Source organism: Phyllobates terribilis, unplaced genomic scaffold, assembly GCF_046119375.1.
Source record: "Phyllobates terribilis strain yellow unplaced genomic scaffold, ASM4611937v1 Scaffold_2__4_contigs__length_985480577, whole genome shotgun sequence".
NCBI classification, from domain to species: Eukaryota; Metazoa; Chordata; class Amphibia; order Anura; family Dendrobatidae; genus Phyllobates; species Phyllobates terribilis.
Window position 1 is genome coordinate 947,588,483 of NW_027362762.1, and position 16,226 is coordinate 947,604,708.

General features: G+C 46.9%; 1 pseudogene; it reads right to left on the reverse strand.

The window, feature by feature from the left end:
- Positions 1–788: 788 nt before the first annotated feature.
- LOC141239266 (neural cell adhesion molecule 1-like) overlaps positions 789–16,226 on the reverse strand; it is a 56,149-nt pseudogene continuing 40,711 nt past the window's right edge.

Below are 16,226 nucleotides of genomic sequence, written 5' to 3' on the forward strand. Positions count from 1 at the left end.
TGGGATGGCATTCTGATGACAGGCTGGATATCAGCTGAGCGCTGCCATCCAGCTTGTCTTCCTTCAGAGACACTGCAGAGCGCAGGCATTATGGGAACTTCCGATTCCGGTATTCGATATTGTAAAAGTATCGGAATTAAGTATCGGAATTCCGATACCGCGAATATCGGCCGATACCCGATATTTCAGTATCGGTATGCTCAACACTAGATACAGAGAAGAAATATTCAGGGATCCAGAGAATAATCTCCAATGAAGCGGCACAATGCAAGTACATGGAAAATCTCCGGTTGAAACCACATCCCTGTTTATAGCCATGTTGCCTGTTCTCCAGAAGCCCCACATTTCTTCTGTGAGTACGGGAGTAAAGTTTTCTGACATAGGCTCACACCTTTTCCAGGTATAAAGTCCCTCCGTACCCACTAGTGTTGAGCGAATATGTTCTATTAACCCTTTCGCCGAGTATGCTCGGGCCGAGCTCTGAGTATTTACAGCTGCTCGGTGATATGGTTGAATCGCTCCCGTGTGCATGATTTGCAACTGTTTGACAGTTTTATTACATGTGAAGAATGTGTAAGAAATAGACATTCCTTACATGTACTAAAGCTGTCAAACAGTTGCAAATCATACACACGGGAGCAATTCAACCATATCACCGAGCAGCTATAAATACTCGGAGCTCGGCCCGAGCATACTCGGCGAAAGGGTTAATAAAACATACTCACTCAACACTAGTACCCACCCATTAAACCACTGTAGAGCTCTATTACGTGGGCATTACTGTGGCGGTTATGCATTGTATGTTTTTTGTATATATATTGCAGACAAATTTAGCCAAGTTCTCTACGGACCTACATCTGACCCAGAATAAGTTCTCTGTGTTAGTCCAGAGCCTGGTGTTGCCTCCTCTGTATCTATATCGATATAAGGAAACTCTATCAGTCACTAAGTGGGAGGAAGGTCGGAATGAATATTTCCTGTTATAATTACATAGTAAACCCGTATAGTGTATTTTGTAAGACGTACGTGAGTCTCAGTTTTTAATTATTAAAACCGTTGTCGTTTCACCCTCTTGTTTTTCTTGCCTTTTGCCTTGAACTATTTCTTTGCTTCATCTCAGATCTGAGAGCTTAATCAGTGATCTAATATAAAAGATAATAAAATGAGAATCATAACTTAAAATATAAAAGAATATACAAGTAAACAATATAGTAGCAAAACTAATTAAAACTATAATTCCTGACTCTCATACACAGCACAAACGGACCTGAATACTCCTGTATCCTCCATGAGAGAGCCATCGCCAGACTCCTCTGTCCTCCTCCAAACTTATTTGCCCTCTTCTGGACTCATTTGCCCCTCCTTCAGACTCATTTGACCCTCTTCTGGACTCATTTGCCCCTCCTTCAGACTCATTTGCCCTCTTCTGGACTCATTAGCCCCTAATCTAGACTTATTTGTCCCTCCTCCAGACTCATTTGTTCTCTTCTGGACTCATTTTCCCCTCCTCCAGACTCATTTTCCCCGCCTCCAGACTAATTTGCCCCTCCTCTGGACTCATTTGCCCTCTTCTGGACTCATTTGCCCCTCCTCCAGACTCATTTGCGGTATTCTGGACAAATTTGCCCCTCTTCCAGACTCATATCCCCATTCTTACATACTCATTTGCCCCTCCTCTGGACTTATTTACCCTTTTCTGGACCCATTTGCCGCTCCTCTGGACTCATCTGCCCCTCCTCCGGACTCATTTGCCCTCTTCTGGACTCATTTGCCCCTCTTCTGGACTCATCTGCCCCTCCTCCAGACTCATTTGCCCTCTTCTGGACTTATTTGCCCCTCCTCTCGACTCCTCAGACCTCCTCCAAACTACCTTACCAGTTGCTTATCTGCTAATGAAGAAAATGATCGGCCCTTGGAAATCCAACATGCTGGATCCTTCGCTCACTCTGACAATATTTGCCGGAAGATAATTGTTAGGTACCCAAGAAAGATCAATTCCACCAATATCGGCAGATTTAGCTAATTAAAATGTGTATGTGGGGCCTTAAAGAGCATTACTTGGACAACCCCTTTTAAAATAAAGTAGTTCCCCTTGTAAAATAAAAATATCCTGTACTCACTTCCCATACCGGCGCCGGGTCAACCAGGACTTGATTGACATTGTTATGTAACAGCCCCGCAGCCAATGCCCCTTGAAACAGATGTGGATTACAGCGTACTAAAAACCTTCTACCCATTATTGGGGAGTGGGTCTCCCTTAGTTTTCGCCTTTGCATTGAAAAGCAAAAGCTGACTAAAATTAGGAGGAAATGCAATGCCCCTTGGAAGAGCTGTGGAGTTCAGAGTGGCTTAAGAAGACGCTTTTAATGCCCCTTTGAAGAGACGTGGAGGTCACAGTAGCTTAACAAGACGGTTTTAATGCCCCTCGGAAAAGTGGTGGAGGTCGCAGTAGCTTAACAAGACGGTTTTAATGCCCCTCGGAAAAGACGTGGAGGCCCCAGTAGCTTAACAAGACGGTTTGAATGCCCCTTGAATGCCCCTTACAAGAGCCATGCAGTACAGCATATTACAAACATTATTCCCATTATTGGGGAGTGGGTCTCCTATAGTATTTGCTTATGCGTTCCAAGCAAAAGCTTCCCAAAATGAAGACGGAACAACTTGCAATGCCCCTTACAAGAGCCATGCAGTACAGCATATTACAAACATTATTCCCATTATTGGGGAGTGGGTCTCCCATAGTATTTGCTTATGCCTTCCAAGCAAAAGCTTCCAAAAATTAAGACTGAGCAACTTGTAATGCCCCTTACAAGAGTCATGCAGTACATCATATTACAAACATTATTCACATTATTGGGGAGTGGGTCTCCCATAGTATTTGCTTACGCCTTCCAAGCAAAAGCTTCCAAAAATTAGGACGGAGCAACTTGCAATGACCCCTTACAAGAGCCATGCAGTACAGCATATTACAAACATAAGTCCTATTATTGGGGAGTGGGTCTCCCATAGTATTTGCTTATGCCTTCCAAGCAAAAGCTTCCCAAAATTAAGACGGAGCAACTTGCAATGCCCCTTACAAGAGCCATGCAGTACAGCATATTACAAACATTGTTCCCATTATTGGGGAGTGGGTCTCCCATAGTATTTGCTTATGCCTTTCAAGCAAAAGCTTCCAAAAATTAGGACGGAGCAACTTGCAATGCCCCTTACAAGAGCCATGCAGTACAGCATATTACACACATAAGTCACATTATTGGGGAGTGGGTCTCCCATAGTCTTTGCTTATGCCTTCCAAGCAAAAGCTTCCAAAAATTAGGAGGAAATGCAATGCCCGTTCGAAAAATCGTGGAGGTCCCAGTAGCTTTACAAAACGGTTTTAATGCCCCTTACAAGAGACGTGGAGGTCAGAGTGGTATAACAAGACGCTTTTAATGCCCCTCAGAAGAGACGTGGAGGTCAAAGTGGTATAACAAGACGCTTTTAATGCCCCTTACAAGAGACGTGGAGGTCAGAGTGGTATAACAAGACGCTTTTAATGCCCCTTACAAGAGACGTGGAGGTCAGAGTGGTATAACAAGACACTTTTAATGCACCTTACAAGAAACGTGGAGGTCAGAGTGGTATAACAAGATGCTTTTAATGCCCCTTACAAGAGATGTGGAGGTCAGAGTGGTATAACAAGAAGCTTTTAATACCCCTCAGAAGAGACGTGGAGGTCAGAGTGGTATAACATGACGCTTTTAATGCCCCTTACAAGAGACGTGGAGGTCAGAGTGGTATAGCAAGACGCTTTTAATGCCCCTCAGAAGAGACGTGGAGGTCAGAGTGGTATAACAAGATGCTTTTAATGCACCTTACAAGAGACGTGGAGGTCAGAGTGGTATAACAAGACGCTTTTAATGCCCCTTACAAGAGATGTGGAGGTCAGAGTGATATAACAAGACGCTTTTAATGCCCCTTACAAGAGCCATACAGTACAGCATCTTAAAAATATTATTCCCATTATTGGGGAGTGGGTCTCCCACAGTCTTTGCTTATGCCTTCCAAGCAAAAGCTGACAAAAATAAGGACGGAGGAACTTTCAATAATGGCAACACGGACCACGGTCAGCCTGGTGGTATACTGGTGGTGGAGGCTGAGGATAAGGAGAAGAACATAAAACAACCGAAATGAGGAAGCATATACCCATGTGTGGGTGTGAAGCGGTGCATGTGAATACACCTCCCGAAATAACACAGTGGATTTGACTTTATGTTACTCTGCTGTCATTTGGTGGTGATGAGAAGTCTGGCCCAATCCAGCCCTTGTTCATTTTGATAAGGGTCAGCTTGTCAGCATTGTCAGTTGACAGGCGAGTGCGCTTATCAGTTATAATTCCCCCAGCGGCACTAAAAACACGCTCCGATAACACCCTAGCGGCAGGGCAGGCCAGGACCTCCAAGGCGTACAGAGCGAGTTCATTCCAAGTGTCCAGCTTGGATACCCAATAATTAAAAGGCACAGAGGAATCACGGAGGATGCTGGTACGGTCGGCAAGGTACTCCCTCACCATCTTTTGAAACTTTCCACTCCTTGTGAGAGTACTCTGTCCGAAGGGAGGGTCTGAGAAAACTGTCCCAGAACGTTGACAGTGTTCCCCTGCCTCTGCTGGATTGGAATTGCCTCTCTCTCGCTTGTACGCTTTGGTTGGTCAACGAACTATGACCTCTGCCGCTAGCGTGTTCAGATGGGAATTTTTTTAACAGGTCTGCAGCAAGGGCCTTCTGGTACTGCCCCATTTTTGTAGACCTCTCCACCTCAGGAATAAGAGAGTGAAAGTTCTCCTTGTAGCGGGGGTCTAAAAGTGTCACCAACCAGTAATGACTGTCACCCAACATTTTGACAACGCGAGGGTCACGGTTAAGGCAGCGTAACATAAAGTCAGCCATGCGTGCCAGACTGGTAACGGGCAAGATTTCCGTGTCCTCACCAAGATGTCGACTGACCATGCTCTCCTCCTCCTCCCCCCTGACCTCAGGCCACCCACGCTGAACCGACGGTATGACACTTGTACAGGTACTACCGTCTACAGCGCATGATAGCAGCTCCTGTTCTTTCTCCTCCTCCTCCTCTCCCTCATTGTCCCCCAATGCACGTTGGGATGAGATGAGGCTGGGCTGTGTGTAATCGCCCACTACGGCTTCTTGATCCATCTCATCATACTTTGGCTGCAATGCCTAGACTTTAATTCTCTGCAAAAGACAGACAAGTGGGACGCTGACACTAATGATGGCGTCACCGCCACTCACCATCTTGGTGGCCTCCTCAAAGTTTGTCAGGATGGTATATATGTCAGATATCCAGGTCCACTCCTGAGATCTTATGTGTGGAGTCTGACCTGAATATCGACGGCCTTGTTGCATCTGGTACTCCACAACTGCTCTCTTCTGCTCACAAATCCTTTGCAACATGTGGAGGGTAGAGTTCCAACATGTGGGGACATCACACACCAGTCGGTGTGCCGGAAGCTGCAAACGCTGCTGCAACACAGCAAGGGCGGCGGAAGCTGTAGCCGACTTGCGAAAATGAGCTGACAGGCGGCGTACTTTCACGAGCACATCTGGCAACTCGGGGTACGATTTAAGAAACCGCTGAACCACGAGGTTAAGCACATGAGCCAGGCATAGTACGTGTGTGATCTCACCTCGCCTCAGAACTGACACCAGGTTACGGCCATTGTCACACACGACCATGCCGGGATGTAGGTTCAGCAGTCTCAGCCACAGATCTGCCTGCTCTTTCACAGCTGTCCACAACTCACAAGCAGTGTGAGGTTTATCACCCAAGCTTATGAGTTTCAGCACAGCCTGTTGCCGTACTGCAGTGCTTCCAGCTTGTAACTGATGTGGTGATATCTGAGATGGAGGCTGAACATGAGGAGGAGGAGGATGATGCGCAGGAGCTATACACTGTGGGGTCAACTATGACTGACATAGGGCCCGCAATCCTGGGTGTGGGGAGGACGTGTTCCGTCCCAAGGTCCGACTGGGTCCCGGCTTCCACTATGTTTACCCAGTGTGCCTTCAGAGAGATGTACCGTCCCTGGCCACAAGCACTTGTCCACGTGTCTGTTGTCAGGTGGACTCTCCCAGTAACTTCGTTGTTGAGGGCACGGCAGATGCTTTGGGACACGTGCTTGTGTAGTGCGGGGATGGCACACCGGGCAAAATAGTGTCGGCTGGGGACCGAGTACCGAGGGATGGCCACCACCATAAGATTGCGGAAGGATTCCATCTCCACCAGCCTAAAAGGCAGCATTTCCAACGCAAGCAGTTGTGAAATGTGCGAATTTAGGACTGTGGCCTGTGGGGCGTTAGCTGCGAATTTCCGCTTTCGTTCAAAGGTCTGGGATATGGACAATTGAACGCTGCGGTGGGACGTGGACATGGACGTTGATGCTGTTTCTTGAGAAACTGCCATAACAAGTGAAGACTGAGAGGAGGGGGCATCTTTACATGCAGTATGGACAGGGGATTGCCTTGCACACACAAAAGGGGGTTCTATTGCACGCACAACAGTGGAAGAAACAGTGGTGACACCCGCTAACACTGGTCGTGGACCCTGGGTTTCGCCCCACAAAGTCGGGTGCTTTGCTGCCATGTGCCTGATCATGCTGGTGGTGGTCAGCCTGGTAGTTTTGTCACCCCTGCTGATGCTGGCATGGCAGGTGGAACATATGGCCTTTTTGGGGTTATCAGCAGAGTCATTAAAAAAATTCCAGACTCTGGAAGACCTACCGCTTGTACTGGCAACGTCCCTCGTGTTGGTGTTACGGGGAACGGTTGCCCGCCTTCTGTCTGCGGCCACCACACTGCTTCTTCCTGCCTGTTGGGGTACTCTGCCTCCCTCCCCCTGTGTGCTGCTGGCCTCACTCTGCATGTCCTCCTGCCACGTTGGGTCAGTTACTAGATCATCCACCACCTCCTCCTCTTCCACTTGCGCACCACGATGCTCCTCCTCACTTCCTGGCAATTGTGTCTCGTCATCGTCCACCTCTTGTGACAAATTGCCAGCGTCGACTTCCTGTGGCCATGGCTGTTCAAATATTTGGGCATCGCTACATGGGATCTCCTCTTCCACCACTTCAAGCAGAGCAGGCGAGGGGCACAAATCTGGAAATGGACCAGTGAACAGCTCTTCAGAGTGTCCAAGTGTGGGATCAATTGCTGTCTGACGACACTCGGCATGGTGGGAGGAAGGAGCATCAGGGTGAGGAGGAGTATGCAGTCGAGACTCACGGCTACTAAGAGTTGACTGTGTGGAAGACAGACCGGAGGTGGTGGTGCCCAGGCAACTGGAAGTATTATCTGCTATCCAATTAATAACCTGTTCACACTGATCAGTTCTCAATATTGGTGTTGTTCTGTGCTTCACTAGTAATTCGGTCAAGAACTGGGAGCGAGAAGATGTGGCTTTTGGTTGTGGCACATTTTCACCTTGGCCACGGCCCCGTCCTCTGCACGAACCATCACCAGAACATCCACTTCCATGTCCCTTGCCATGCGCCTTGCCCATTGTAAAGGAAGTAAAATAGCTTACACTTGCACTATCAATGGATAAAGGGTAATAAAAAGTAGATTAGAACCGTGGAAGAGGAAAACCACAGTTCTATTTCTCTGGCCTACACTCGACTCTTTTAAACAATCTGAACAATCAGGGAGAAACTATTACTGTTTTTCTTTAGGTAAAAAATGCCAAAACCTGAATAATAGAGATTTTTTACAGTGGGATGGCAAAACCACAGTTATTGTTTACTGGGGTATACCAAACTTTTTTAAATATATAGATTTGCGACTGAACAGTGAGCGACACACTCAAACAGTTTTTTTTTAGATACCAAAGGCCCAAAACTGGATAGTACAAAGATTTGACCCATGGAACTGCAAAACCACACTGGGATTTGTCGAGCCTACACCAGACTATTTTCAACAGATATATTTTTGTGTCACAACAGTCAGGAGACACTACTGTTTTTCTTTACGAAAAATATACCAAAACCTGAATAATAGAGATTTTTTACCGTGGGATGGCAAAACCACAGTTATTGTTTACTGGGGTATACCAGACTTTTTTAAATATATAGATTTGCGGATGAACAGTGAGCGACACACTGAAACTGTTTTTTTTTAGATACCAAAGGCCCAAAACTGGATAGTACAGAGATTTGACCCGTGGAACTGCAAAACCACACTGGGATTTGTCGAGCCTACACCAGACTATTTTCAACAGATATATTTTTGTGTCACAACAGTCAGGAGACACTACTGTTTTTCTTTACGTAAAATATACCAAAACCTGAATAATAGAGATTTTTTACCGTGGGATGGCAAAACCACAGTTATTGTTTACTGGGGTATACCAGAGATTTTTAAATATATAGATTTGCGGCTGAACAATGAGCGACACACTCAAACTGTTTTTTTTTTAGATACAAATGGCCCAAAAGTGGATAGTACAGAGATTTGGCCCGTGGAACTGCAAAACCACACTGGGATTTGTCGAGCCTACACCAGACTATTTTCAACAGATATATTTTTGTGTCACAACAGTCAGGAGACACTACTGTTTTTCTTTACGGAAAATATACCAAAACCTGAATAATAGAGATTTTTTACCGTGGGATGGCAAAACCACAGTTATTGTTTACTGGGGTATACCAGAGTTTTTTAAATATATAGATTTGCGGCTGAACAGTGAGCGACACACTCAAACTGTGTTTTTTTAGATACCAAAGGCCCAAAACTGGATAGTACAGAGATTTGACCCGTGGAACTGCAAAACCACACTGGGATTTGTCGGGCCTACACCAGACTATTTTCAACAGATATATTTTTGTGTCACAACAGTCAGGAGACACTACTGTTTTTCTTTACGGAAAATATACCAAAACCTGAATAATAGACATTTTTTACCGTGGGATGGCAAAACCACAGTTATTGTTTACTGGGGTATACCAGACTTTTTTAAATGGATATATTTGCGGCTGAACAGTGAGCGACACACTCAAACTGTTTTTTTTTTAGATACAAATGGCCCAAAAGTGGATAGTACAGAGATTTGACCCGTGGAACTGCAAAACCACACTGGGATTTGTCGAGCCTACACCAGACTATTTTCAACAGATATATTTTTGTGTCACAACAGTCAGGAGACACTACTGTTTTTCTTTACGGAAAATATACCAAAACCTGAATAATAGAGATTTTTTACCGTGGGATGGCAAAACCACAGTTATTGTTTACTGGGGTATACCAGAGTTTTTTAAATATATAGATTTGCGGCTGAACAGTGAGCGACACACTCAAACTGTGTTTTTTTAGATACCAAAGGCCCAAAACTGGATAGTACAGAGATTTGACCCGTGGAACTGCAAAACCACACTGGGATTAGTCGGGCCTACACCAGACTATTTTCAACAGATATATTTTTGTGTCACAACAGTCAGGAGACACTACCGTTTTTCTTTACGGAAAATATACCAAAACCTGAATAATAGAGATTTTTTACCGTGGGATGGCAAAACCACAGTTATTGTTTACTGGGGTATACCAGAGTTTTTTAAATATATAGATTTGCGGCTGAACAGTGAGCGACACACTCAAACTGTGTTTTTTTAGATACCAAAGGCCTAAAACTGGATAGTACAGAGATTTGACCCGTGGAACTGCAAAACCACACTGGGATTTGTCGAGCCTACACCAGACTATTTTCAACAGATATATTTTTGTGTCACAACAGTCAGGAGACACTACTGTTTTTCTTTACGAAAAATATACCAAAACCTGAATAATAGAGATTTTTTACCGTGGGATGGCAAAACCACAGTTATTGTTTACTGGGGTATACCAGACTTTTTTAAATGGATATATTTGCGGCTGAACAGTGAGCGACACACTCAAACTGTTTTTTTTTTAGATACAAATGGCCCAAAAGTGGATAATACAGAGGTTTGAACCGTGGAAGTGCAAAACAACACTTCTGTTTCTCTAGCCTACACCTGACTATTTTCAACAGATATATTTGTGTCTGAAAAATCAGAGACACACTTTTTTTTTGGGGGGGGGACACCAAAAGGTTAATAAGACAGGTATTTGTACAGGGTGAAGGAGGAAAAAAAAAAGAGGATTTAGATGAAAAAAAAAGGATTTTTCTTGTCCCCTGAGACCTGGAGCTAAGTCCAGCAATTTCAGCAACAGGAGCAGCACACAGGACTGTAATGCAGCGTTTGCTGATATAACCACTGCGTCTCCTATACAGCCTGCCTGCCTGATATCTGGGATGGATATTAGTCCTGAGAAGGACTGTTTGTTTGATCTGGCAGCCTTTACAGACCCTACACTAACTATTTTGCAGTTTATATCTCTCCCTAAATCAGCAGCGCTGTCCCTACACTGTCTGATCCGGAGCGACTGTGTCCAAGATGGCTGCGCCCGGTTTTAAATACTCGAAGTGACGCTGTGCGGCCAGCCAATCACTGTAATGCCCACAACCAACATGGCTGCGACATTACAGTGACTGGCTGGCAATCCCTGCATGTTCATTGGCTCTGTAAAGAGCGCCAAACATGCAGGGCGGAGACCCGAGCTCCTGCCCGAGTAACCCGGAAATGCTCGGTGCTCGCCGAACATCCCGAGTAGCGTGATGCTCGGGTGAGTACCGAGCAGTGTCGAGCATGTTCGCTCAACACTAATGCTCACACTAATGATGGCGTCATCGCCACTCACCATCTTAGTGGCCTCCTCAAAGTTTGTCAGGATGGGACATATGTCAGACATCCAGGTCCACTTATGAGGTCTTATGTGTGGAGTCTGGCCTGAATATCGACGGCCTTGTTGCAGCTGGTACTCCACAACTGCTCTCCTCTGCTCACAAATCCTTTGCAACATGTGCAGGGTAGAGTTCCAACATGTGGGGACATCACACACCAGTCGGTGTGCCGGAAGCTGCAAACGCTGCTGCAACACAGCAAGGGCGGCGGAAGCTGTAGCCGACTTGCGAAAATGAGCTGACAGGCGGCGTACTTTCACGAGCAGATCTGGCAACTCGGGGTACAATTTAAGAAACCGCTGAACCACAAGGTTAAGCACATGAGCCAGGCATGGTACGTGTGTGATCTCGCCTCAGAGCCGCCACCAGGTTACGGCCATTGTCACACACGACCATGCCTGGATGTAGGTTCAGCGGTCTCAGCCACAGATCTGCCTGCTCTTTCACAGCTGTCCACAACACACAAGCAGTGTGAGGTTTATCACCTAAGCTTATGAGTTTCAGCACAGCCTGTTGCCGCTTGGCGGAGGCAGTACTGCAGTGCTTCCAGCTTGTAACTGATGTGGTGATATCTGAGATGGAGGCTGAACATGAGGAGGAGGAGGAGGAGGAGGAGGATGCGCAAGAGCTGTACACTGTGGGGGCATCTCTGACTGACATAGGGCCCGCAATCCTCGGTGTGGGGAGGATGTGTTAAGTCCCAAGATCCGACTGGGTCCCGGCTTCCACTATGTTTACCCAGTGTGCCATCAGGGAGATGTACCGTCCCTGGCCACAAGCACTTGTCCACATGTTCGTTGTCAGGTGGACTCTCCCAGTAACTGTGTTGTTGAGGGCACGGCAGATGTTTTGGGACACGTGCTTGTGTAGTGCGGGGATGGCACACCGGGCAAAATAGTGTCGGCTGGGGACTGAGTACCGAGGGACGGGCACCGCCATAAGGTTGCGGAAGGATTCCGTCTCCACCAGCCTAAAAGGCAGCATTTCCAATGCAAGCAGTCGTGAAATGTGCGAATTTAGGACTGTGGCCTGTGGGGCGTTAGCTGCGAATTTCCGTTTTCGTTCAAAGGTCTGGGATATGGACAATTGGACGCTGCGGTGGGACGAGGAGATAGAGGTTGATGCTGTTTCTTGAGAAACTGCCATAACAAGTGAAGACTGATAGGAGGGGGCATCTTTACATGCAGTATGGACAGGGGATTGCCTTGCACACACAAAAGAGGGTTCTACTGCACGCACAACAGTGGAAGAAGCAGTGGTGACACCCGCTGACACGGGTCGTGGACCCTGGGTTTCGCCCCACAAAGTCGGGTGCTTTGCTGCCATGTGCCTGATCATGCTGGTGGTGGTCAGCCTGGTAGTTTTGTCACCCCTGCTGATGCTGGCGTGGCAGGTGGTACATATGGCCTTTTTGGGGTTATCAGCAGAGTCTTTAAAAAAATTCCAGACTCTGGAAGACCTACCGCTTGTACTGGCAACGTCCCTCGTGTTGGTGTTACGGGGAACGGTTGCCCGCCTTCTGTCTGCGGCCACCACACTGCTTCTTCCTGCCTGTTGGGGTACTCTGCCTCCCTCCCCCTGTGTGCTGCTGGCCTCACTCTGCATGTCCTCCTGCCACGTTGGGTCAGTTACTAGATCATCCACCACCTCCTCCTCTTCCACTTGCGCACCACGATGCTCCTCCTCACTTCCTGGCAATTGTGTCTCGTCATCATCCACCTCTTGTGACAAATTGCCAGCGTCGACTTCCTGTGGCCATGGCTGTTCAAATATTTGGGCATCGCTACATGGGATCTCCTCTTCCACCACTTCAAGCAGAGCAGGCGAGGGGCACAAATCTGGAAATGGACCAGTGAACAGCTCTTCAGAGTGTCCAAGTGTGGGATCAATTGCTGTCTGACGACACTCGGCATGGTGGGAGGAAGGAGCATCAGGGTGATGAGGAGTATGCAGTCGAGACTCACGGCTACTAAGAGTTGACTGTGTGGAAGACAGACCGGAGGTGGTGGTGCCCAGGTAACTGGAAGTATTATCTGCTATCCAATTAATAACCTGTTCACACTGATCAGTTCGCAATAGTGGTGTTGTTGTGTGCTTCCATAGTAATTCGGTCAAGAACTGGGAGCGAGAAGATGTGGCTGTTGGTTGTGGCACATTTTCACCTTGGCCACGGCCCCGTCCTCTGCACGCACCATCACCAGAACGTCCAGTTCCACGTTCCTTGCCACGCGCCTTGCCCATTGTAAAGAAAGTAAAATAGCTTACACTTGCACTATCAATGGAAAAAGGGTAATAAAGAGTAGATTAGAACCGTGGAAGAGGAAAACCACAGTTCTATTTCTCTGGCCTACACCCGACTCTTTTAAACAATCAGAACAATCAGGGAGAAACTATTACTGTTTTTCCTTACGGAAAAAAATACCAAAACCTGAATGATAGAGATAATTATACCACAGTAATTGTTTACTGGGGTATACCACACTTTTTAAAAATATAGATTTGCGGCTGAACAGTGAGCGACACACTCAAACTGTTTTTTTTTTTTAGATACCAAAGGCCCAAAACTGGATACTACAGGGATTTTACCCGTAGAACTGTAAAACCACACTGGGATTTGTCAGGCGTACACCAGACTATTTTCAACAGATATATTTTTGTGTCAGAACACTCAGGAGACACTACTGTTTTTTTTACTGCAAAAAATGCGAAAAGCAGTATAATAGAGATTTTTTACCGTGGAACAGCAAAACCACAGTTTTAATTTACTGGTGTATATACCAGACTTTTTTAAAAATATAGATTTGCGGCTGAACAGTGAGCGACACACTCAAACTGTTTTTTTTTTTAGATTCCAAAGGCCCAAAACTGGATACTACAGAGATTTTACCCGTGGAACTGCAAAACCACACTTCTGTTTCTGTGGCCTATACCAGACTCTTTTCAACAGATATATTTGTGTCTGAAAAATCAGAGACACACTTTTTTTTTTTTGTTGGGGGGGGGAGGGGACACCAATAAGTTAATAAGACGGGTATTTGTACAGTGTGTAGGAGGAAAAAAAAAAGAGAATTTAGATGAAAAAAAAGGATTTTTACTGGCCCCAGAGACCTGCAGCTAAGTCCAGCAATTTCAGCAACAGGAGCGCACAGGACTGTAATGCAGCGTTTGCTGGTATAACCACTGCGTCTCCTATACAGCCTGCCTGCCTGATATCTGGGATGGATATGACTAGCCCAGAGGGAGATGGGGATAACTCGGTACCCGGGCCTTTAGCCTGGACTTTAGGGATGTCGCGTTGGTCGGCTCCCGGGCCCGTACCCTGGGCCTCTCCTTTAAAAGGGTTGTTGTTTTTGGTTAAGTTTATAAAAGAGTTTGTGACGCCACCTGTGGCTTCTGGTGAGGATCACCAGCGCTGCGCAGTCCACTGAGGCTGATGATAAGGCAGCTTGATGGTATAGCTCCCCACAGGTGGAGCTGGGCCTCAGGGCAGTATAAGAACGGGGATGCAGGACAAAGAGACTCCGCCGGGCCAGAGCAAGAACAGGGACAGACACGATAGTCACTTCAGTACCTTTTACTGGTGGAATTTCAGGCACTCCCCGGAGCACTGTAGGGTGAAGGGTGTATGTCCGGATCCTCCCCAATGAGCAGGTTTTGGGCCCCCTGGTTCTTGCTTCTGCGTAGTAAGTTTCTGACCTGCCTGGAGCTAGGCCTAACTTTGTCTCTGTCCTGCGCTGGCTGACCTTGTGGTAGGGCCTTCTCTTGGAGTGCACGCTCCCGACCTACGGGGCCTATGTGTCTCCTGGCTCTGGTACGTATCAGCACTTTAGCGATTCTGGGGCCTATAGTTCTCCAGGGATTCCGGTTTATCTTACTGGGTCATGGAGATCCCGGCAAGCTTCGGACCCGGTGTCCGGTAACTACTTCTTCTTCGGGGTGAGCTGATTAAGCTCCTCTGCCCCCTATGAACTAACTCTCTAGTCTTTTGCCTTCGGCCTACTCGGACCCTCAATAGGCTACTCACACTAACGGCAGCGTGCCGCACTTCACCGATCTTATGGCGCCGGCACACCTAAATCTCTCTATTCTGAGCTATGACTCAACCGGGCTCAACTCTGTATTCAGGCTTGCACTAACTGAACTCTCCAGAGGAATTGCTGAGTCACTGAGCTCCACTGCAGACTGACCTGTTTCTGTGTCTCGCTCTGCAGGAACTCATCAACAGGCTGAGCTGCCTGGCTCCACCTTCCCTTATATATCTCCCTAACGGGCTCCCTCTGGTGGTCTGAGGTGGAAGGTGAAGATGTGTGAATGGTTATGGGGGCCTCTTGAGGAGGAATCCTTCAATACACCCTTCTAGGATCTGTGATACCAAGCACAGCTGGGCGTCACAGATATTAGTCCTGAGGAGAACTGTTTGTTTGATCTGACAGCCTTTACAGACCCTACACTAACTATTTCGCAGTATAAATCTCTCCCTAGCTCAGCAGCGCTGTCCCTACACTGTCTGATCCGGAGCGACTGTGTCCAAGATGGCGGCGCCCGGTTTTAAATACTCGAGGTGACGCCGTGCGGCCAGCCAATCACTGTAATGCCCACAAACATGGCTGCGGCATTACAGTGACTGGCTGGCAATCCCTGCATGTTCATTGGCTCTGTAAAGAGCGCCAAACGTGCAGGGGGGAGACCCGAGCTCCCGTCCGAGTAACCCGGAAATACTCGGTGCTCGCCGAACATCCCGAGTAGCGTGATGCTCGGGCGAGTACCGAGCAGTGTCGAGCATGCGCGCTCAACACTAATTACAATCTATTATTATAATCTATGGTGCTAATGCCAATGCCCTTTACTTGGCAGGATACAAGATGATCTGTGTGTGATTTTGTGGTTTTCCCTTCCTTACCTGCAGACACCCTGAATATCGATTCTTCTTCTAAGTAGATAACTTTGCACTTTGGCATTTTTATCTGCTTTGTGTCCGGACTTCTTATCAGTATCCAGCTTGTAACAGTCAGGAATCCATCATAGCTGGTGCCATTGAGGGATCCTTCTACTACATCCACCCAAGAAATCACAGGACGAGGCCAACTACGGGCCACACATGTTATTTTAAGACACCCATTGTCATGATCCTTCGACACTGTTACGTTCAAAGGCTCTAGAAGAGAAAACAGAGACTTGAGTCTGGGACTGTGGACAAGTTGCTATAATAAATGGTCCAGAGTAACTTAAAGATGTGGGCCCCAATGCAAAATGTATCATTTATACAACTGGTGTCTTCAGATGTAGTGGAGGAACCTTTATAGGGGTTGTCCACTACTTTTAATTAGTTTAAAAGTGGATCCATAGTGGTATTAATCTAAAAACATCTATGGGTCTTCCCCTTGTTTCTAAGTTTCTCTTCTCGAAGGGCATTAGGTAAT